At 37.1% G+C, this 24,534-nt stretch overlaps 1 protein-coding gene and 1 non-coding gene across 3 annotated transcripts in view; both read left to right on the top strand.

Annotated features, from left to right (window-relative positions):
- Positions 1–24,534, top strand: part of LOC120535585 — a 1,589,095-nt gene that overhangs the window by 1,343,899 nt on the left and 220,662 nt on the right. The gene's annotated exons all lie outside the window — the stretch shown is intronic.
- LOC120536104 lies at positions 5,158–5,321 on the top strand. Its single transcript, XR_005635014.1, has one exon. It is a non-coding gene; the product is annotated as a U1 spliceosomal RNA (small nuclear RNA).

Genomic DNA, 24,534 nt, shown 5'->3' with positions numbered 1-24,534 from the left:
CAACTATATTTGTCAGAGGGCCAGAGTTTTACCAGACAGTCTCCTTGGGGGCCGGACCCCCAAGAAGAAAATCTAATAAATATCTAAATTTGGTTTAACATTATGTTTAATGTTTATACTTTTTCCATTGCATTACAAAACTCAAGGCTCCCATCACCTATACCACAGTCAACCACTAGGAGTGATAGATATTTTGCATCATTTCCATTAGGCCAAGTCAACTTTATAATAGAGCACTTGAAAAACAAACACGGAGGAAGTGACAGGAAAGGGTCTCCTAAAAGAGGTAAAATGGCACTCTCAAAGACCATGAAACGCAAAGTTGATGTAGAAAACAGGTCCTTCAATGATGACTGGACTGAAAAGTACGCATTTATCATGCCAACCTTCCAAAATGCGTCACCAGTATGCCTAATTTGCAGCGAAACTGTTGCTGTTGCAAAAGAATACAATCTGCGCTGTCACCACAACACAAAACATTCTAATTTCAAGGTTTCATATCCTGAACAGTCAGAGGCTCGTCAGAGAAAAATCGCCACATTGAAATCTGCCTACTCCCGTGCAAGTGGCATTATTACTCAAACTTTAACTGATCAAGAGAGAGCGACGTGTGCATCCCTGCAGGCTGCTTGGGTGCTTTGCAGACATAACCGGCCTTTCGCGGAAAGTGATGTTTTAAAGGAGTGCATGATCACCGTTTTGGAGGAACTTGCCCCCGACAAATCAATAGACAGAATTATTGCATCTGTCAAACAAGTACCTCTATCTGCCTCAACGAATGCACGCGTGTGCACGCTTTGGCAGAGCAAGTGCAGAAAGCTGTCATTGACGGGTTAAGGAAGCCAAATACTTTTCGCTAGCTATTGATGAGTCCACTGACAACACCGATATTTCACAGTTGTGTGTTTTTGTCAGATACTTTGATGGCAAAGATTTCCGAGAAGAGCTGCTGGCATTGCTTCCACTGGAGGACAACACCACTGCTGACATCATCTTTGGAAAACTGGAGGATTTTTTTAAAAGCCATGGATTGCCCCTGGATAAAATCAACCTGACAGTGACAGATGGTGCACCTGCCATGATTGGAAAAAACAAGGGTCTGGTGAGCAGAATAAAGACTGTTGCTCCTAAAACTAACGCACTCCACTGTATCATCCATCAGAGCGTGCTGTGCGCAAAGCTAAGTGGGGAGCTCAAAGAGGTGATGGAGAAAACGATGAAAATTATCAACCACATCAGAGGAACTTCAAACGCAGCACCGCCTGTTCCGCAAATTTGTGCTTGAATCCCAGGCTTCTCATGATGACCTGTTACTCCACAATGACGTGCGCTGGCTTAGTAAGGGCAAAGCACTGGAGCGCTTTGTTGAACTCCGTGCGCAAGTAGTGGATTTTTTAAAACAAAGTAAATCCAAAGCGCAGCTGACCATCTCCGCATCATGCAAGACACATTATACATGTGCAACGTTGCGTTTTAACAGACATCTTCTCCCATTTGAATACACTTAATCTCCAGCTGCAAGGAAAAGGAAAATCAGTGGTGGATTTGGTGGAAAAACTTGATGCCTTTGGGAACAAACTCGATCTTTTCCACGCAGATTTGTTGTCAGGAGGCTGCTGCACTTTAACACACTGAAGACGGTGGGAGAAGGCAACGTAACAGACAAGATGAAGACATTCATCACACAATTAAAAGACAACTTTTCTGCTAGATTTGATGACTTTTTCATTTCCAGGGATGTCATTGGATTTGTGCGTGACCCATTCACCATCAGCCCAAGCGGAGAATTCTCCACAAACGCGGTGAAAATGTTGCCATTAGACGAGTCGGCCATTCAGAGCCAGCTGGCTGAAATTCAGGCCGCAGGCGACATGAAGTCGGCTCTCCGTGGTGCTGAAAGCCTGAGCGCATTTTGGGTATCTTGTCCCGAGACCTATGACACATTGAAAACGCTGGCTATGTATGTGCTCACCATGTTCGGTTCAACCTACACCTGCGAGGCTGCATTCTCCAAGATGAATTCGATAAAAACACAAGAGAGGAACCGACTGTCAACCCAGTCTTTGGAGGACTGTTTGCGCATAAGTCTGACAGCGGCCAAGCCTGATGTGAAAAAGTTGGTGTCAGAGGGGAAATGTAACTTTAGCCATTGATTAAGCACTGTGAGTAGCCCGTTTCAGCATTGTGATTTGAATTCAAGCCCACTTAACGTTTCATTTGATGTGCGAACATTATTTGTGACCTGTTTTGTTCTGGTACCAGGTTATTTATTTACAATGCTATTTTAAGTTTTTATACCTGAGGATTCTGCTAGTTTCAAGCATGTTGTTGAGACTTAGTAATAAAAAAAAACATATGTTATGTAAGGGCACGAGGAAAAGTTACGCGTTCGTTGTTTTTTTTAAACCTGTTTGAAACAATAAATGCTTAACGCCGCAGTCTGTCTGAGTCTGTCCTCATTTTGGAGTGTAGCCTAAATATAGTCATAAATGGTGGTTAGTCTGACAAGAGACTCAGTTGTTGTTATTTTTTGTTGCTTTAATAGTGTGGACAACCATTTTCTTTTTGATCCTCACAATTTTGGAATCCGGTCGCGGGCCAGATTGAATGGCTCAGCGGGCCGGATTCGTCCCGCGGGCGGCCAGTTGATGATCAGTGCTTTACAAGAATACCAGTATTGTCCAGCAAACCAAGAGATATAATTCTATCCAGCATTTTTTGAGTATGCCTAAATCTTCTCCCACTGAATTGTGTCTGGTAGACAGCCTTTCTAGATAACCTTACAACCTCACTGATCTCCTGTCAATCTATTTCTGGTTCAAGATCATTTCATACTGCTAAAATTTTCAACAGCATATAGAGAATGAGCACAGCAGCCTTGCTCACAAGACTCTTTTTGCCTGCTAACACTTAAAAGTTCATTATTTTGTGCACTATGTAGAACACACGACCCTAGAAGAGAAAGAGAAGTTTAAACTGACTGGTGATCAAATGCATCATCGGAGGCTTTGATGTTCATTTTGTTGTCAAAGCCTGGTAAAATTATTAGATTTCCGGCCTTATGTTAATTTATGCCCTTTCTCCTGATCAAAAATTCAAGATAGCTAAACTCCATTTGAAGCTGATGCTTTCTCTAACCTGTAGGAGGAAAGTGGGAAACCTATATTATTCTGGGAGAAGACCATATTCAGAGATTGGGAAGTGCTAATTTTCATCACATCCATGTTACACTTAACAGTCCAGTGAGCACTGGAGGTTAATGTCCCATGACCTGATTAGGATAACATTATCTGCCAGAGAGAGATTTGCAAATGTCAAGTGCTCAAATGGAAGGCTCTGCAAACTATGAGGAAGACTTAAAATGGTAAAATCATAAAAAAAAAAAAAAATAGACACCACTTATGCATCACATTCTGTATACACTTTAAATTGCCATGACTTATCACTAAGTATATTTACATAGGTCTTACTCTACAGATAGCAGGAATGAATGGCACTAACCCCGGATCCCTATTCTAGTACCTTTTATGCAATAGTACTGCGTGCAAGCCATGGGTCTTCGCCAGCTCATCAACTCACATGTACATGGAATTGACAAATGTGTATGATCCCTGACATAACTGCAAAGACAAAAACATCTACCACTGTTCCACGGCCAGGATGGGTGGGAGGTTGGATTATCACTTGCTTCAGTTCCTGATATAGACTTTTTTCTTTGAGACTAAATGTGATCTGTTTATTAAAAGAACAAAAATTCTTTCCTCCTTTTCAAAAATGGGGCCACTTAGTTCGCCACATCCCAAGCAATAAACCTACTTTTCATGCATTAAAGAGGCTTGTTTGTAATGAGCAGCAACAAAAAATCAAAATCTGACTGTGAAGAAAACTCTTAAGTGGCTGAAGACATACATGCTCTTTTTATACTATAATTGCATATACACACATAGATTGTACTTACATTTATCCACTTGCGTTTAACTTCAAACTGGAATACTGGACAGGTCAGGGCAGGTTGGGAGCATTTACTGGTACAGAGAGTTGCCGCTTCCACCACACAACGAAACAGCTTGGGATCTTGTTTGGCAACACCCCATGCAGACACACGGTCCAGTTCCACACTCCAAAAATAACCATCTATCTGCTGCAGCCAGGTGTTACATTGGCATCCCCTTGGCCTGGTCCAGCCTCTTGGGTCCTCTACAATGAGGACCCTGTGAGCCGAATCACCCTCTGGTAATTGTGCCACACGAGCGTAGTGCCATAACTGATGCTCCCTCACAATGCAGGTAACGTGCTTCATTCGGGACTCTGTGAGCAACTGCTCTTTTGAAAAAAAGTCAAACCAGCGGTACAAAAGGTTTTTCCGAAGAGACAGAGTACCAAAGTAGTCCAGTCTTCACCTCAGGTCCATGTCTCACAGTCATATAGCAAAACAGGAAGAACCAGGACTCTAAAAACTTGGACCTTTGTCCTTTTGCACTGATATCATGAGCACCACAAACTACTTTCCAGCAACCTCATGACCCCCCATGTTCTCCCAATTCGTTTACTGACTTTGTAGGGAGAGTCACCAGAGATATGAATGTCACTGCTGAAGTAAGTAAACCTCTCAACGAAGTTGACACTCTCTCCGCAGACAGACACACTGCTGAAGGCTGTGCCCAAGAGATCATTAATGTCTCAGGATGTCCCACAGGGCAGCTCAATAAATTGAGTCGAATACCTTACGAAAATCAACAAATGCTCCAAAGAAATTCTGTCAATATTCGTGTTTACCCTAGATTAGAACCCTCAGTGCTATGATACAGTCGATGGTAGACTTCTTAGGCATAAAACCAGACTGCTCTGGCCGCTGATAGGTGAGCAAGTGGTCACGGATTCTATTGAGGATGACCCTAACAAGGACCTTAACCGGCACAGAGAAGTGTCATCCCCCTGTATTTTCTGCAATCTAGGCGCTCACCCTTCCATTTCCATATAGGGACAACAAGTCACGTTTTCCAGACGGTTGGGATGGCACCAGTCTCCCAAATAGAAGCAAAGATTGCTTGCAATGCCAAGAGGACAGCCTTACCACCAGCCTGGAGAAGTTCACCCCGGATACCACAGATCCCTGCAGCCTTCCCTATACTTGGCTGGCTCATCACCTGTGCAATCATACTTACCTGGCAGGGGAGATACCATGATCACTAAGGTGGTTCTCCCAGGGCGAGGCTCATCCATTGCACTCCGGGTGTGCTGACCCTTGCGATTTGCCCAAATGCGGGAAACTCAACTGCATAATTTGTGGTAGTGGGGGACTGCGTTCGCGCTCTCCCCTGATTTTTTTTTTTTTTGTGAATTTCCCCTTGGGATTAATAAAGTATCTATCTATCTATCTATCTATCTATCTATCTATCTATCTATCTATCTATCTATCTATCTATCTATCTATCTATCTATCTATCTATCTATCTATCTATCTATCTATCTATCTCAGTGAGATTGGGTGGTTCACAACTAATTGGAGGATCAGTTTCAAGAATGGTGGACCCAGAGATGTCCAATATTCTAGCCAGATGATCAGCTGCTCAAAATATATTGGACAATATATGAAAAACATTTTTTAAGCTTTAAGACAAGGTTCTCTTCAAGTATGAACATCTACAGACAAATTCCAAAATGAGACACACCTGAAGGTTAGGTATAAAATTTTTTTTTATATAGTTTGTATATACATCTGCTGTCAAACCGTTATGTGATTCAGTACATGAGATTGTGTGTATACAGTATGTTATGGAGTATGTGCACTGGTATTTCATCCATCCATCCATTATCCAACCTGCTATATCCTAACTACAAGGTCACGGGGGTCTGCTGGAGCCAATCCCAGCCAACACAGGGTACAAGGCAGGAAACAAACCCCGGGCAGGGCGCCAGCCCACTGCAGACTGGTATTTCAAGATGGCTTTTTTTCAAATCATATAATTTTATTTTTCTAAACTTTGCCTCATTCACGGCCAAATTCCATGTTCTCTCAGACCTTCAAGCTTCATGCAGCACAAGTAAAAAAAAAAACGTGCCATTTTATTTGTTTTCCTTTTAAATTGATGCTGGCTGTGTACTTCAAATTCCAAGAAATGAAATATTGTTATGTCATTTCCAGTGAGTTTATTGTCATTCTTTAACTAATTAAGATAACTGAAGTATTGACAGTTTTTCAGATTTGTCTGCTGTTGGCATTCATCACGCATAAAAAAACAATGTTAATGATTATACTGTAAGTGTGGCATTGAATTGTAAAGTTATTTGCCCAAAACTTTTTTGTCTCCAAATGTCATTCTCCTTGGTTTCGCCAAAATACACCCACACCCTTGTGTTCACTTCAGCCGCTTTTTTCTTGTCGGCATCTCTTTTAGAAGGTGCTTCTTATAAGATTACATGGAAGACTACATTTTCTCTTGCCTGACTGCTTTCTTCACCGTTCGAGTCCACAAAAAGGTCAAAGTTTTGCTACCATAAAAGGCATTGATCGCCTTCTGGTGACAGGTGCTGTATGTTGCCTTGGCTACTGAGGTCTTGAACGAGATTATTTCAGATCACATATCTCTGACCTTAACTGAGAATAAAGGTATTTCAGGCATCTTCCAACACTCCCTAACTTTTTAGGTCTATTAGGAGCCACCTTACTACAGATACAATACAATACAATACAATTTATTTTTGTATATCCCAAAATCACACAAGAAGTGCTGCGATTGGCTTTAATAGTCCCTGCCCCCCCAGCCTTGAATCTCTAAGAAGACAAGGAAAAACTCCCAAAAAAACCCTTGTAGGGAAAAAATGGAAGAAACCTTGGGAAAGGCAGTTCAAAAAGAGACCCCTTTCCAGGCAGGTTGGGCGTGCAGTGGGTGTCAAAAAGAAGGGGGTCAATACAATATAGATGACAAAACAAACAAAACACCTCTCATTGTACAGGTATCCCAATTAGATGACACAGTTATAAACTTTGTCCCAGTATACTTTAGAACCTTGATTCCAACTGAATCAATTTTTTGTACAAAGGTGGAATTTTTGTTAGACACATTCATTCAAACAAAAGTTAAAGTTCTCTGCAGCTGCTAAAGTTACCCATGGCACATTATTCTAAGGGGACTGACCGGACAAGAAGAAACCCAAAAATAAGATCCAAGTGATAGTTGTCAATAAATCTTTCCCACCAGAGGGATACTGGGTCAGTTCCTATAATTCAGAATTCAGGCATAATGTGCTCTTCACCATGCCCCTAGTAACTGAGCGTCTCATTTTCATAATAGTCATATCTGTTTTCATATCTATACTGTATATAAGGACAAAAGCATCAGTGCATAGTTCATTCGTGCAGCTATTCATATGGTATGTACTGTAACATTTGTGAACAGATAACCCGCCCAAAGACAGGCTATGAACTGTTTGCTTTTGTCTTAACATGTTCCTGTAATGACGTAGTTCAAAAGTACTACTACTTGCATACAAATTGTGCATCATGTATAGTAAAACTTTTTAACCACCATGGAAATGAACAGTTGTTTACATGTGTAAGTGCTGGGCTGAAGCGGTTGTTTTTCTAAGAAAATGTATTAAAAAGTGACACATTTTACGACTTTTGCTAATCCCCAGGTATTCATTTCTTCACCTCATCTGAACTTCATTATGAACCTCCATTTAGTGCACAATACCCTGTCAGGCAATATGTCAGAAACAACACAGGCCTGAGCAGCTGTAAGTCTCTCAAGTAGTGCTCATGGATGATAAAGATCTGCTTTGGTGAGCTGTTGAGTGACATGCAGTAAGGAGGGCCTCAAGGCTTATGAAGTCATTTGGTTGCATTAAACCATTGATGAAACCAATACAGAATTACAAGGCTGAGAAAAGACAATGGAGGCCTGTCAGAAGGAGATACTTGGTCTGTGAAACTGTAATATTAAAATGGCTGTAGAACTGGACTTTCAAATTGCTGTGTTAGGTTCATGTAAATTTGGTTTCAAGTCACTGACTTCCTACTCTTTTATAATTTATATTTTTTGTGTTCTGTAGGATTTTGTGAAGAAATAAGAATTTGAGTATTTTTTTCTTAAGTTGTATATTGACTTTAAAGGGAAACATGAATTATTTTTATATATGAATATATATAAAATATATAATCATTTGTGACAAGCATGCACTTTATGCATGTAAATTTATATTATATATCTGTCTATTATAAAAAAAAAAAACTTGCAACAAGACTTTTTCCTGGGGACGAGACATGATCTTTTTTGAAGAGAGACAGAGACACTTTCACTTCCTTTGAGACGGACAAGTCACGTCATACTTACAACCTTCAGATGCAAGTCCCGTGATACACATGCAGAGCAGGTTAGAGATAATGGAAGTAGGAAAATTTGAAAGTCTCCAAAAATGAGAGTAAAGATCACATTAGTGTAAACAATCTGAAAATATTACTTGGGGAAATAACGGAACAGTGAAAAGAGATTAAATATTCAGGTGCTGTACAGGTTTTTAAACGTTCAAAGCTCTGCACGAAATACAGATCACGCAGCAGTAGCAAGCCAACAGCTTCTCGAGCAAAGAGGAGGTGAAAAAAACACCTGTTACTTGTATCACTGTTTTTAAGAGGTGTTTCGGAGGAGCGGATGCGTCTCCTTGGGGTAAGCTCAGCCCCTCTCTTCACAATGGCACCTACCGTTGGCGGGTGGAGGGAGGCTGCTGCAGCAGCACCACCACCACCACCTCCCGAGCAAAGAGGAGTTTAAAAAATGTATTTGTTTCCTATTGTATCACTGTTAAAAAAAAATGATTCTGCAAGGGACAACTAAACATGGCAACTGTCACAATATTTATGTGACATTTCCAAAATGCATGGCATAAACAACAAGATCATATTGAAAAATTAAACCTAAAAAAAATGGATTTCTGATAAAAACACAAAATAGACCAATTTACATGAATAAAATACAATATATCACAGCAATATTCTCCCCCATGACACCTTGGTATTCCATTCATGACTTTAGCTTGTTCCCCACAGCATAAAAACATGGCATTAGATGCATCAATATGAAAATTATTATTTTTTTAACATTTTATTGCATTTATTTAAAGCAAATAACATACCATAAAGGCAAGTTAAACTTTACAGAACTAAGTTCAAATCAATCCCCACCCATTAGAAAGAGAGCTAGGGCAACAGACAGAGTAAAACTTTGAAAAGTAGAAAAAAAGTGGGGGGAGGAATAATCTTTTTCTCCAATTTAAATGCTTATTCTAAAATATTATTGATTATTGCACAGATCCTTTTAAGAGAGAGAGTTTTTCCAATTTCAGATAATATATAATGTCATTTATCCACTGACTTAAAGGAAGTGAGTTAGGATTCTTCCAGATGAGTAAGATAAGTCTATGTGCCAATAGTGTAGAAAGGCAATTACAGTTTGTTTGTCCTTCTCCACTTTAAGCCTGTCTTGGAGTACCCCAAACACAGCTGTTAATGGATTAGGAGGGACTGTGACATCATGGCTGTCTGATAGGCATTTAAAGATTTTGGTCCAGAATGATGTTAATTTGGTGCAGGCCCAAAACATGTGACCTAGTGAGGCTGGAACTTGATTGCAGCATTCGCAGGTTGGATCTTGCCCTGGAAACATTTTGGACAATTTTAAATGAGAAAGATGTGCTCGTTTAAAGATTTTAAGTTGAATAATTGTATGCTTTGTGCATTTGGAGCTCAAATGAATTCTCTGCATTGCTACCTTCCACTCCTTTTCTGAGATGTTAAGTGAGAGATCTTTTTCCCACTGTACTCTTGGATCTTTGAAAGGGAGGGACTTTAAAATGTTTTTATATATTATGGAGATGCTGTCAGAGTCTTCAAGGTTGATCAATATTTCTTCCAGAACAGAAGTAGGTGGAAGGTGAGGAAAATTGGGCAGATTTTGTTTAACAAAGTTTCTAATTTGGAGGTAGTGAAAGAAATGCGTTGCTGGAAAGTTAAATTTGGAGCGTAATTGTACGTAGGATGCAAAGACTTTGTCTATGTAGAAATCTCAAATTGATTTAATCCCAAATGTTTTCCAAACATTAAAAACTGTGTACGTTTGAGAGGGTGGAAAAAGGTGGTTCTCATGCAGAGTTGCCACAGATAAAAGCTTCTCTATCTTAAAGTCCTTCCTGCATTGGTTCCATGTTCTGAATGAATGAAGCACAATTGGTTTGTTATTGGTGATGACTTGTACTTATTGGGGTGCAATGCAAGGAATATAGAGAAGTGCAGCATGATTTTATCTCTATTGTGGACCAAGCCTATGTATGTTCATGTATTTGTGGCAATGTTCAAGTTTTTATAGTCTGAATATTTGCTGTCCAGTAATAAAACTGAAAGTCAGGTAGAGCCATACCACCTACAGCCTCCGAGTTCTTTACATTTAATAACTTAACTGCTCTCATTTTAACATTAACTTTAGCTTACTAAACAAAGTATACAGTCTCTGAGTTATATATTTTAATATTTAACTGTATTCAGTTACACACTTCCTAATAACTAGTTTATTTAAAATTAATACTAAAAGATCTGCTGTTAACTATTCATGAAGTGTGATGAATTCTATTATGTACTGAGTAATAATTTGAGCTTTTAGACTGTCCAAATAGCTAGGGCTGTTGACAGAGTTCCACATTCCTTGGCCAGCACTGGAACTTGAGCATTTTTGACTGAAGCAGATTTGCTTTTCAGGAACTTGTCATGTTCTTTAGTATGCCTTGCCTTGAGGTGAGCAATCTGATTTGTTTTATTGTAGTTTTTACTAGCATTACCCCCTTGTGAAACATTTGCAGAGCAGAGTTTGCAAATAACATTTCTAGTGTCAACTGCACAAACACTAAAGTGAGCCCACACATCAGAAATCTTTCTACCCACTAAGTTTTGATGGCATCATGGGAAATGTTTTTGCAACAGGAGTAATCTACAGTAAATATTGGTTTATTTCTAACAAGGTCAACTGTAGCACTGTCTAGCTTTATCGGCCAATACTAATATAGGGCACAATCGGTACACCTCTACTTGAGACCTCAATATTGCCTGTGTAGTAGTTACCGGCAGTCCCATGTTGTCATGCATGTCAGTCAATATCAGGAAATCATATTAAATTCTGAGTTTTTGCAGTGAATAAATGATACTAGGAGACAAGTCTGGAAAATGAGCCAGCACAAAGCTGTAGTATATAGCATTTTTTGTTCTGATGGTCCATCTCTTGCAAATGACACAAAGCCCTGTCTTGAAAAGTGGTCACTGAACACATGGTTCTCAAGTAATGCCAGCAATGACTTGTTTACATGGTGTGTTATGTTTCCACATAACTCCAGAATCTCAAAATGTAATGTATCTAGTTTTGCCTTTGTGAAATGGCCACCAGCACAGAGTTGCTACTACTTATAGTGGATTTTTCAATAAAAAAACATAATTTCTTCTTGTTTTTAATGATCTAGTCTAACGCTTTTTTCTTCCTATCAAATGGTATTTGCTTGATGTTATCAGCATGTTTTGTTGAGTATCAAATGTATCCTATGTTCACACAATGAGTGTTGTAAGCTGAGGTTCACAAAAATTGTCATATCTTTAAATGGGTAACCATGCTTTAGCAGTTTTATAAACTGTTCAGAAAACCAGGCAAATGTATCATGTTCAGCCCTATGCATTTCTTGAAGTTTTCTTGAGAGCTTCACATTGCGTATTGTACCTATGCTGTTGTTATGTGTGATTTTGAAACTCTGAGCTCCTTTCTTTTTTCTATAAAAAAACTGCTGCTTAGCTTGATCACTGCAGAAAGGTAACATAGAACACTCACACCACTCAGTAGACCACCTGAGTTCATTCTTTTCTGGCTCTACTAGTGAAGTTATTACACTACATACATTTGATGATGAGCCAATTGATCTGACTGAACAAATATTGGATTGACTCCTTTGAACAAGTCAGGCCATTCATCCACATTGATCTTTTAATTAGCTGCTACATCAACTGTCTCTCCCCTGATAGTGCTGTTACGAGTAGAGCCAACTTGCTGAGACTGTTCCCTACCAGTATGCTGGATGTGTATTTCAGAGACTTTGATTCACTTTGATTTTGAAGTGATGTTTTGACTTCTAGCACAGACTTTACTCTCTACTTTCCGTTTTGTAATCCAGGTTAACTTTATATGAGATGAGTGAAATTCCACACATCTAACCCACTTGTCACCAACTGAAAAAACAGAACAGGAGAGCAAAGAAGAAAGTGAATAGAAGAAACTCAAGCCTACTTGAAGAACCTAGTGGCCCCTGGGTAATGAAGTTTAGTCAGATTTTTTATAAGGTATACTTCTAGCCTATATTCTTTTGCTAGAAGGAAAAAGCAGTAGGTCAGCCTGTCACATTGAGTAGGGGCAGAAATGTTCCAGGTGGATGTGAGACGTGGTGGTATGCAAGAATAACTCATGGTACTCTGAAGAGTAAACCATGGATGTGCCAGGGGTATTTACCAGTGAGAACCTGATGACTTCAATCATTAAGCATGTTGCTAAATTTGTTTGAAAGGGCTCTGAGACTTGCGTCTTTTTTGGGACTGTCTGTTGCTACTAACAAAGGTTTCATATGATTTAAAAATGCCACAGCCAGTCTATTTTTTAAAATGTCTGCTTTATTGTCCATATAAATTACAGTAACTAGGAGGCATAAAACGTCTAAGGGTAACTTTAAACAAATATTTGAAATCTGTTAACTGTCTTTATTCACCACTGAAAGAAATTAAAAGTATTTAAAATGGCCTTTTGTGCATGATGAGTATTTGCTTCTTTCCTTCAATTTAATGTCTGGCTTTAGGTGAACAAGGTGGAGAATCACTAGTAGGAGTGTTTAATTGCTCACAGGCAGCGAGAGTATACTGAATCACGTTTGGCAGGCAAGATAAATAAAAACAACTCTGGAAAGTTGAAATAATGAGTATCTATACTAATAAAAGGCAAAGCCCTCACTGACTGACTTGACTGACGAACTGACTGGCTGACTCATCACTAATTCTCCAACTTCCCGTGTAGGCAGAAGGCTGAAATGTAGCAGGCTCATTCCTTACAGCTTACTTACAAAAGTTAAGCATGTTTCATTTCGTTTCATAACTGAATCCTACTTACGTACATATATACATCCATAGCCTGCAGTTCGGTTGCCGTGTGAGGCGGAGTTGTGTCCCCCATCACCACGCCTCCCACGTAGTTGGCTGCCTGCCTATATAAGGCCGTCCGTCAGCAGCAATCCAAGCTGTGAGAAAACAGTAAAAAGATGGCATGTCAGACGTTGTGGTACATTTTTTGATGCAGCTAGACGGAAACAACTTTGTGACGCTGTCGCTAAATACTTGCAGAAAAATCCACAAGTTAATAGACACAACTTCATAGAGACGCTGTCACTAAATACTCGCAGGCGATTCCTCAAGTTCATAGACATGCTGCCGCTAAATATTCTCAGGCAAATCCACAAGTTAATACCGAGAATGCCTGTTACACATCTTAGATTCACGAATAGCGATTTGGGTAGTGAACACTTCATTGAATGAAACCTGTTATCTTTACAACGGTTGACAAACATGGAATGTAACTTCAACACAACACTTCCTCCAAATACAAACCTGATTGAAAGAAATAATGATAATCAAATCCTTGATGACAGCAACACTCATAACAGTGACAAAACAATTACATTGACAATCATGTTAACGTTATTTTTAAAATGTTTCTTTTTCTTTTTCATAACTTCTTTAACACACTACTTCTCCGCTGCGAAGCATGGGTATTTTGCTAGTACAAGAATTGTAGTCAAGACCAAGTATAAAGGTACAAACAAAGATCATTCAAATACTATAGCAAGAGGTCAAAGAAAGTGTTTAAATCAAGGGATTAAGTAAGAAATAAATAAAATGTGAAAGCTGAAAGAAAAGACAGAAACTACATCTTGGGATGTCCTGTCCTGGGATTAGACCTGGTTGGTAGAGGAGAATAATTGCTATTGCCTTGCAATGGCGAACAGGAGGCATGGCTAAGAACATTTTCAAACATGGAGAGCTAGACTTATAACTTTTAGCCCTGAATTTTTCAATGTGGGCCTTAGTTGGGCAAGTATTATCTGCCTAGGAAACAAAAAACAGAAAGGAAAATTGAGACAAACATAAAAAGCAGACACTTATGCGCACAGAATAGTTAATATTATAATTAAGAAAATGCAATAGCATACTCTGAAGAATGTATTACAACATAAACATTACAAAGTTATTTCTTAGGGAGATAGAAAATGTGCAATGAGAAAGCTATTGTAATGTCAGAATACATTAAACCTTCACTAATTAACATATTATAAGAAATGTTGCATTTATTGGTATTTTTTTAAAGAGGGTTTCAGCATTTAAGTATTTTTGTTTAATTGCAATACTCACTTTGTTTGGAAAAAGAACTCCCTCACAATTTACTGCATACGTATTCTGTAAAGTCTTATGGGGATCGTGAATGTGTTAAGGATGAAACATGCATCTCAAGGGAACCATCATCTTGAAATCTGATGCCACCCAGAAATTAATGAACAAATACTGAAGAATTCAGTACTTCTGGAATACAGATGCAGAGTCAAATGAATAGCAAAGCAAAGCACAAACTGCTTACCAGCAAATGTTTTATTGTCACTTAGCACGTTCATCATACAACTTTTTACATACAAAATATAGATTTTATACTTTGATTAGTTTCATGAATGGTTTTCATTTAGTCAATCTACCAAATAAATAATCAAGTTTATTAGAAATCAATATGTATGTTACTATGAAAATAAGCATTTCTAGATAATTTGTGTATAACACAAAATTTTCATCTTAACATGCAGAATAAATTAAAATAACTTGTGAATCATTTACTGTAGTTTGCCTTTAATTTTCTTACTATAATGACATCACTAACTTATACTAACACAAAGATTGACTGATATAGCTGATGGAAGTGGTTTTTTAGCAGTCAGATATTATCCACGACTTTTCATACAAGCAAAGAAAGTAGTTGCCTAAATATATGTTTAGGCTTTTCCATACTTTCTGGAAGAGGGCCAAGCATGCATTAAATGGTTAGCAGGCTAGCTTTTTAGAAGGAATTTAGAGGTCAATTACAGGGAACCGTAATTTTCAAAAAGATCACAGCATTTTTACATCTTTACATAAAATATTTACTTAAGGCACAGGACAAGGTAGACTTCCTCTTTTTGTTGCGAATCTACTGCTAATTTACAGAATGATTTTGAAACACTGTAGTTAGAATGAAGTAGTAGTGTCCTAGGGGTTAATGTGTTGGACTCAAAATGAGGCAGGTTCAGTCCCTGTCATTGACTCATTTTATCACCCTGAATCAGTCACTTAAGCTGCCTATTTTAGCATGCCTTGTATCATCTAGTCATCAGCAGCCTCTTACCACTTTAGCAGTGATAATCAACAGATCAACACTGTTCAGTCTGTGACTGGTATTATGGATGATACATAGCTATAATATTTAAAGACCTTCCACTTTGTGTATCCATTAATCTTTGCTATTGTCACTCTCAGGTTCTGTCCTTTGACCAGCTTCTGACTATATTTTCACAATCCCCTTGTGTAATGTCACATTGTACACTCTTTTGGTTTACTGACTTTGTTTATCTGGAAATGTCTCAACATTATGCAATAAGTGATTCTTGAGCACTGAATACATCTAAAAATAACACCACTAGCTGCCCTTGCATCTCCTCAGTGGCACAAGTCCTACTTCTTTTGTACATGAACAGCTGTCCACCCAACAGTCTTTTAACCACGGACATTCAAGAAGAGACACATACTAAATGCAGGTGAATGACTGGACACTAATGGTAGTTAGTTGTATGCTCTGACTGTAGTGATTCAAAAATGTGTTGAATGTTCAAACTACTCTCATATCCTGCTTTTCTCCTACAGGGTTAAGGCAGCCAGAATCTGTGCTTGGTAGCATCAGACACATAGTAGAAACCAGTACCATGTGGAGCAAGTCACACACACACACGTCGTGCTGCCAGTCCAATTTAGAATCATCAGTAATGCTAGTATGTCCATCTTTAAAATTTGGGATGTGTGAGGCAACCAGAGTATCTGGAAAAAATATGTTTTATGGTAAGAATATGCACACTTTTCAGCCACACTATCTGGGCCTGGAATCAAACCTTGATCCCTTGAGCTGTGAGGCAAACTACAGCACTACTCTACCATCCTTTCATAATTATACACATAACGTCAAATAAGGGATGCATTGTAAAATAAGCAAAAACACATTCTTTAAAATAAGAGTCATAATTTTGTGAATTCCACATAACTTGCAGAATACGGTTCTAACTAGTAATGTAAAATAAAAATTAAGAAATGCTGAAGTTTCTTAATAGTTACAGTTTTATGAAATGCAGAGTGTCTGAAACCAAGCATGTCTGAAAAATGTAATATTTCATCAAACATTATGAAACCAAGAGAAGCAGAAGAATTTTCAGTGGGCAGTTTATGCTGATGACAAAATATTATTAATTTGAACAGAAGCAGAATTGACATTTTTAAAATGACTAGATGCAATTAATGCATTTTGCAGAGCACACATTACTATTAAAGAAAGAAACCAGTGTGGGAAATATTCAGCAAAAATCTTAACTTATCCAAATTGACCTTAATAACAGTATTGGCCTTTAGAGGTTTTTCTGTGGTTATTATTTGGGGCCTTTCCCTAAAACTTATGACTATTAAATTTGTTGCCTATGGTTGACCACTGTTTCCTAATTGTAGTGGAGCCTACTTGATCCTCACCGTCTCTGCTTATTGTAAGCCTTCATCATCATGCCCCACTCCATTTAATTACAGTATCAGAGCTTTTACTTTACTGCTGCCTCAGTTTTGTATAGAGGGAAGCCTGGATTAGTTTATATCTGCCCATATGTCCAATATGGTGTAACTGAGATCAGGTTCACCTGTGGCACACTCTGCTGCTACCTGAGTTTGAACTACCATGCTCTGAACCTTGCCACTGACCAGACACACAAATGAGCTGTCCTGCTGGGCTCAAAAGTAGCAGATAACAACACTGTTACCTATGGAAGTGGCAACATTACTGCAGGATAATAGGCCTTCATGTTAAACCTTGTGAAAATGCATTTTATTTACACTATGTACAGCATAGATGTCTTAATGCAATTAATACAATACGCCAAAGCAGCAGACTCATGCACTACATTAATTCATACAGTGTCATGCAATTTTGGAAAAAAATGCTGGTAAAGTACGTACAGTATTATGTTGATGAATCTGTGGGTCATTCTTAATAGATGCCAGAGAGGGCAGATCTTAGCTTACATCTGCTGACAGGTAACTGACATAACTTTGGAAAGCAAAGGCCCAGTGCAATGGACTTCAGCCACATAAAAGGATGGCTTCATACACTACAATGCTGACCCATACATTTTTTATGTGACATTTAGTGGATAGACTTTTTATTAACAAAATTCTGACTACTGTAAGTGAATAACTACTGAACTGAACTAGTGCCTGTAAACACGTTCCTGTGTAACTTTTCTCAAGACCCCAATGCAGGCACTAGCAACACTTTGTGCTTGATTACAGTCGCTTTATAAAAATTACATACCTTCTTCAAATTGTTTTGTAAATTGGTTGGTATTATAATATGGAATTTGAATGTCTTTAATTTTGGTCTTTACAATTTCTGCTTTTGCAAAAAAAAAAAAAAAGAAAAACTCTGTAAAAGTGAAAACTGTCATCCTACTTGGAAGAAGAACTTTGAAATGAAATTACAGCTGTGAGTCTTTTAGAATAAGCTTTTAAAGTCTTTACACATCTGCCAAATGCAGCTTTGCTCAGTGTTCTTTATATAATTGTTTTGTGTCCTTCATGATAAATTGGAAACACTGATGACCAGTCCTGGTCCTGCTGTGACATTCCAACATACTATGTCTCCTAATAACCCCTGGCTGTTGTTAACTTCTATTTTTTGATTAACATCTGTTTAAAAGGAAGTGCAGGGACAGGAGTCATAACTTTGACTTGAGATTTGTTTTGGCATCTAATTCTCGGCTTTGCAATTTGACCTTGATTTAACTTTAAACCATCAAAAAAGTAGTATTTACCAGGTATCTAGTCAGACTTTTGAAATGGGAGATTCCCATGTGCTTATGAAAGTTTCTTCTGCCTTTCCCATACTTAGTGCTTTGCCGTTCTATAAAGTGCAGTGTGCACATGCCCGATTGAAGATATGAGTGAAAAGGTCTGTTCTAAAATAATATATGTTTTTTTCACTTAGAATCTTTAAGGATTTGTTTTTCCATGTTACCATCAGTATCCCCAGGTACTTTCTAAGCTCCCTAGACTCTTCAGTGAAACTTTGAATTGCACCCCATCCATATACCCAGAAACCGTAATTGCTATAAAAACAAAATGATTAATTTGTATTTATTAAAGGAATAAGTAATAAGTTATAAATAATTAAGTAATTTCAGAATTAGTACTAAAACAGAGGACATGAGCAACTCAGCTGCAAGTAACCCTTCACGTGACTGCCAGATAATAGGAGTTGGAGACATGGCTAGAGGTAAATATTTGTGGGAGATATGGCTAAAAACAAGCTACATGGAAGACATACATGACCAGAGATGTACTAATATGTCCAAAGATGTAACAAAACAGTCCCTGAGAACAAATAAAACTACCTTATACAGCCCGTGTTTCTTGGTGGCTTGTTCTTTCTGAGGGACTTTATTATCCATTATATCATTTCAATTACACTTGGAAATCCAGGTGTAGCTTGTCAGTACTGCTGATGTACAGTCATGGTTTGATTCTTAATGTCAATGAAACACCTATGCATGTATAGTTCAGTACAGCAATTAACACCACCACAGTTGAATAATAATAAAAAGTACTGTAAGCATACAAGTCTTCACTGCAGTGAAGTCAGAAAATACGTATTATGCATCCAAAGGACAAGGAGGAAGGCAAAAATAGCTATATTATAATAGTGAGAATTAGAGAACTCAGGAGAAGAAAGACAGAGCACTCTCCCTAATTTCAACCTTAGCACCTAGACAGATTTAGGGAGAAAAGTGGATAGATGCACATACTGTAGATGTATGAATCTGAGGATGACCCTAAAAGATACAGTAAATTGTTGTATTTGAATGTTTGAATGCTAATGCACATATATATATATAATATGTGTGTGTGTGTGTGAAATAATCAAAAAGACATGCTCTATACTTAGCACTATACAGTATAAACTGTATAAGATGCTGAGGTCATTATTTTCACATGTTCAGTACAATATTTACTTGAATGTGGTAATCAACATGTCTGTACAGTAGTACAAAAGTAAGTTCCTCAGGCATCATCACCACCTCACAAAGTAACAACTGATTCCAGAGAGCTAAAATGAATACAGTCCATTTGTAAATTATTAGTTGAATAAAATCATTATCTTACTGTGAGAGGAAGGGTGTTCCTTAAAACAATTAAAGGTTTTTACAGAAAATAGTACCCTATACTATATTGGATATATTTCCATGGTAAAGAATCGAAGAAAGATTAATAATGTGGAGGCAAAATCAAGATATTTTAACCATCTAGAAATTAAGGAACCCAGATAAATTAAAGAAAGTAAGGGCTAGCAACAAGCGGGAACTAGATATAAATTTAACCAAGACGAAAGTCAATCAAGATTGAAGAGGAAACCAAGCATGTAATTGGGACAATTAGTGTCATCAAATGAAAAACAGATGTTACAGTACTAAAGGGAAAACTGCATTTGGGCCTCACGAGGAAAGTTTCTGACAAAAGTCTGCTGCCTGTTATGAAAGTAGTTGTAAAAATGAAGAAACTCCAAACAGGCATTGAAGGCACCTGCTGGGAAAGAGCCAGGAAAATTTAGTAATGGAACAACTACAAGGATAATTTATATTTTATAATACATTTAAAAAAATTAAAGTGATGAAGTAGTGCTGCATTTGCAGTTCACTCTGCAAATGGACAGCGACTGTGTGTAAAGAGACTGCCTTAAAAGTGTGCTTAAATGAGCCTAAAGAGACAGCAGTGTTATTGTGGTTGCCCAGTAATGGCAAATGGACAATGTGGTATTTAATGAGGTTTAAAAGAAAGAGGATTAAAAAAAATCATAAATGGAAATATTGCCACATATTTTGGAAAGTAAGAATTACGAACAACATTTGTCCATATATTGTGTACATTGCAGAAAACATAATTCTAATGAATATTTGGCCCTCCTTTCTAGGTAAATGAGAAAGTGATAATGATGCATTTGCTAAGTATGCTATGCCCTTTTAAATTAAAATAAATTTTCTTTTTATTTATTTATTTGGTAATAATTATCAGTGCAGTATTTTATGAAATTGTTGATTTATTCAATTTGAACTAAATGTGAAAAAATCGAATGCTTAAAATTTAAAAGTGGTTTATAAAGATGTTCATCTATACACTTTATAATGTAATTCCTCTGTATAAAACATGAAATGCTGTTGATTTATATATGTTCAACAAATTTTTTGGATGATTCACAATGAAAGTTTTGTTTTTCCTCACAAATATTTTTTCACTACAGCTGGAAAATTGTTAAAGTACATAACATAATATCGATCTATCTGAGGGTCTTAAGGGAATGGAGCCAATTCCAGTATCAGACTGAGGAGATCGTTCCTCCCCCACACTATGCGACTCTTCAATTCCACTCGGGAGAGTAAATGCTAACATTAAATTTATTTTTATTTTTTTCATTTTTATTAATATTTAATTTAATATTGTTTCTTTGTATCCGTATACTGCTGCTGGATTATGTGAATTTCCCCTTGGGATTAATAAAGTATCTATCTATCTATCTATCTATCTATCTATCTATCTATCTATCTATCTATCTATCTATCTATCTATCTGTCTTTAAGTACAAGCTTACTCGCACATGGACCCCCACTCACACAGGTCAATTTCATATTGCTAATTAACTTAACTCATGGTTGGGAAATGACATTTAGGTGGGGCTGAGGGCAGTAAACCATTTAAAATAATGGCAACTTTTTTAGAGGAGCAATCATACATATTTACATCATATCCCAAGTCAAATATCATATATTTTTTATATTGCAAAGTTACAGTTCAATGTAAATCTAATTTAAATAAACACAATTAAAACTGAAATTATGAAAAAGTGTTATTAATAATATTTAAATGACAGAAAAGTTTGTTCAGAATGTTGGTCTACAAATTGTAATTGTGGCAAAATAAGGACTTACTATATATACTCACGTATAAGTTGGGTCTTGAAACCCGAAAAATTGATCATAAAATCAGACCCTGATTTATATGCCCATTCAAAAATGCGACACTTAATTTTTTTTAATTTTTTACATTTTCTTGCTTCCTCCGATCTTGCATCAGTTTCTCAGACACATCGAATTTTGTTGCAGCGGTGCAATTACCAATTTCTTTCACTATTTCAGCGACGTTTACTTTAAAACCAGCTTTATATTTCTCCTGATCGCACGCTCCATCTATGATTAGGGATAGTCTTACGATAAAGGTGAATGAGGGTGTGAGATACAAAAAAAACACAAAACAGTGCAAATGTCACATCCACGTAGAAAAAAAAGGCAGTGTGAGCGTTAGCATATCTCTTGTACCAATAGGGTGAGTTTTCCACATTCGACTTATATGACTGACATTATAAAATACCAGAAATTATACAGTAAAATCAAGTCCCGACTTATCCGAGGGAAAAGTTATCTGCGAGTATATATGGTACTTATTTTTTAAATATGTTAGAACGAATAAACATGGTATAACATTTGAGTGCATTCTAGGATTGGGTTAACTGTTTAAATTATTATTTACTTAATAAAAGAGTCATTTTTATTTATTAAATATTTCATCACATGGTGATAAAGGTTTGCTCAGACTGTTTGTACAGGCAGCACTTTCAGGCATACGCTGTGGGTATGCAGACATGTGCCTAATTATCCATCTATGTTAATAGCTCAGGCTCACTACAGAGGATCTGTTTGCTGACAGGAATAGTTATCTGACCTGTAAAAGAGGGACATGCTGTAGGCAAAATATACAAATGGAAGTGAACACTCTCAATCTAAATATGAAACAGTAAAGTAATCCATACTTGACATTTGTACAGAATGTTTCTCTGTTTGTTGGCTCAGTACGGATGTGAGAATAGCATGACTCAACAAAAAGTTTCTGAATGGGTACAAAGGGGGTTTAAAGCAGTAAGAAGAAGTGTACCCACCAAAGCTTGATCTGGATGTTACACACACAAGCCCACACCAACATGGCGAATGGCTTCATCAGGGAATATCAATGGATTACATAGTTTGCAACTGAGGCCCATATGGATATCAGCTTTGGATCTGCATATGCCATTGCGCATGATGACTTGGAGTACCGTAAAATTTGCACAAGATTGGTACTTCATCAATTAACATTCTTCAATGAATTTCAGCAGGTTTCACTCCCTCTACCAAAAAAAGTCTTACTATGGCGCATTGTTCAATAAAGGTACAAACCTGCAGCGGAGCTCCCATGTTCATTTGACCTCTATTTGGCTTCAATTACATCAAAGGCAGAGTGCTACACTGTGCGTGTTCGAACTACCCAAAAACCATCGCAATCATGTTGTATTGCATTACCATGTAACTTTCAACTTGCCTTTAAAATAAATCAATAAATAAATTAGTAACATTTATATAGCACATTTCTCACTAACCAAAGTGCTTTACATTTTGGTTTACCCTAGTACATCCATTTTGCCACCTTCATCACCTTTTAAATACCGCCCATGAATTAACTTGCATGAATTATTATTATTATTATTATGTATTCAGGGATTTGTGAGCAAAACTGGAGTAGGAACTGCATGCAGAAATTGGAAAAATGTAAAAATTCCACAAAGATAATGACTGGGTACAATATTCAAATAAAGTATGTTGAATCTGTGAGGCAGATGTGCTAACTGCTACATCACTGTGTGCTTCTGCTCTTCTATTATGATTAACACAATGAACTCAGGCTCACCCCTCGAAAATGCATGCACATTAAAGTCCGAGCAGCCAGTGAGCCACTGAGTTACATTGAATGCTTGAGGTAATTGTTTTCCTGCAGACTGCTGCTTTAGAGACACAAATACTGTCATCAATGTAAGAGAAGAACGCTTACCTTTAACAACAGACATTTTATCAGTAGTTTTTTATATGTAATCTTTGTAATATTATGCCAGCCTCCAAACTGTTTCCTTTTGTGCGTTTATTTTGTTAAGAGAGAGGTGTAAATTATCCTTTTGCCTTTACATATAAATAAAAGATATCTTTGTTTCTTTAAATGGTCTGTAACTTTTGGAATTGCTTGCTATTGCTTACAGTAACACTATTCATATTTGGTTTTGGGAGGGTCAGGAAAGTACATTCTATTGAAATAAAGGACAAGTAAAGCACTTCATGGGGAGTGAAAGGTCTCTATAATGGGCACACAGGGACAAGGTTATTTTGTATGTTTAGGAGTGTCCCTTGTGAAGGCTATTACTGTATATTTAATCTGAATATTGCAGTTTTATATTCTGAATGAAGGTTCCAGATGGTTTCCAAATGGATCCCATTCCAATATACTTTTTTATTTAATTTTTTTTAAAGAAGGTGCAAACACAGACCTCATTTTTAGGTCACAGGTTCCCAAGAGGTAACAAAAGTCACTGGGATTGTGTTATATGAATGCCTAGGCCTAATAATTGAAGGCTTTTCTCACAGTGAAAGAAGTAACTGTTACTCAAGAGTGAGAGATTCCTTACAGAATCAGACAATTGTAGTCAGCACAAGTGTTATTACAGCTTGCAACTATTTACTGGTTTTGAAATAAAATTAAATAAGGAAAGTGAATGGGGGTAATAATTTACAGATTTTAATATATAATTTTATATATAAACATAACTTTGTATCTATATATATATATATATATATATATATATATATATATATATATATATATATATATATATATATACACACACACACTATACCATAGATAGATACATTTTATAATTCTTTAATTTATTTTTTTGTACCCAGATACTCTCATGAGAGCTGTAGTGTGGCATTTTTGTTGCTGGGTGTAACAGAATGCATAATTTGCTGATATGTAATTCTTGTGTAAGGCTCTTTAAAGAATTTTTTATCTATTTATTTTTCTAAACTATTTTTCCCTATTTGGGGTAAAAAAGTATACAATAGTCTTAATACAGTAAATGTCTCAGCCCTTCTCTGTAAGGCTACAGAATGTGCAGTGCATTGATTTAGACAGCTGCTAATGATGGCAGTTTTATTTCATATGTTTTTTATTTGTTATATATACCTGCTATTTAAGACTCAACATTAATCAGTTTTGGAATGACTTAATGATTT

Source organism: Polypterus senegalus, chromosome 9 (assembly GCF_016835505.1).
Source record: "Polypterus senegalus isolate Bchr_013 chromosome 9, ASM1683550v1, whole genome shotgun sequence".
Classification (NCBI taxonomy): domain Eukaryota; kingdom Metazoa; phylum Chordata; class Cladistia; order Polypteriformes; family Polypteridae; genus Polypterus; species Polypterus senegalus.
The sequence above is the reverse complement of the archived record's forward strand: the minus strand, read 5'-3'. Positions and strand labels throughout refer to the sequence as shown.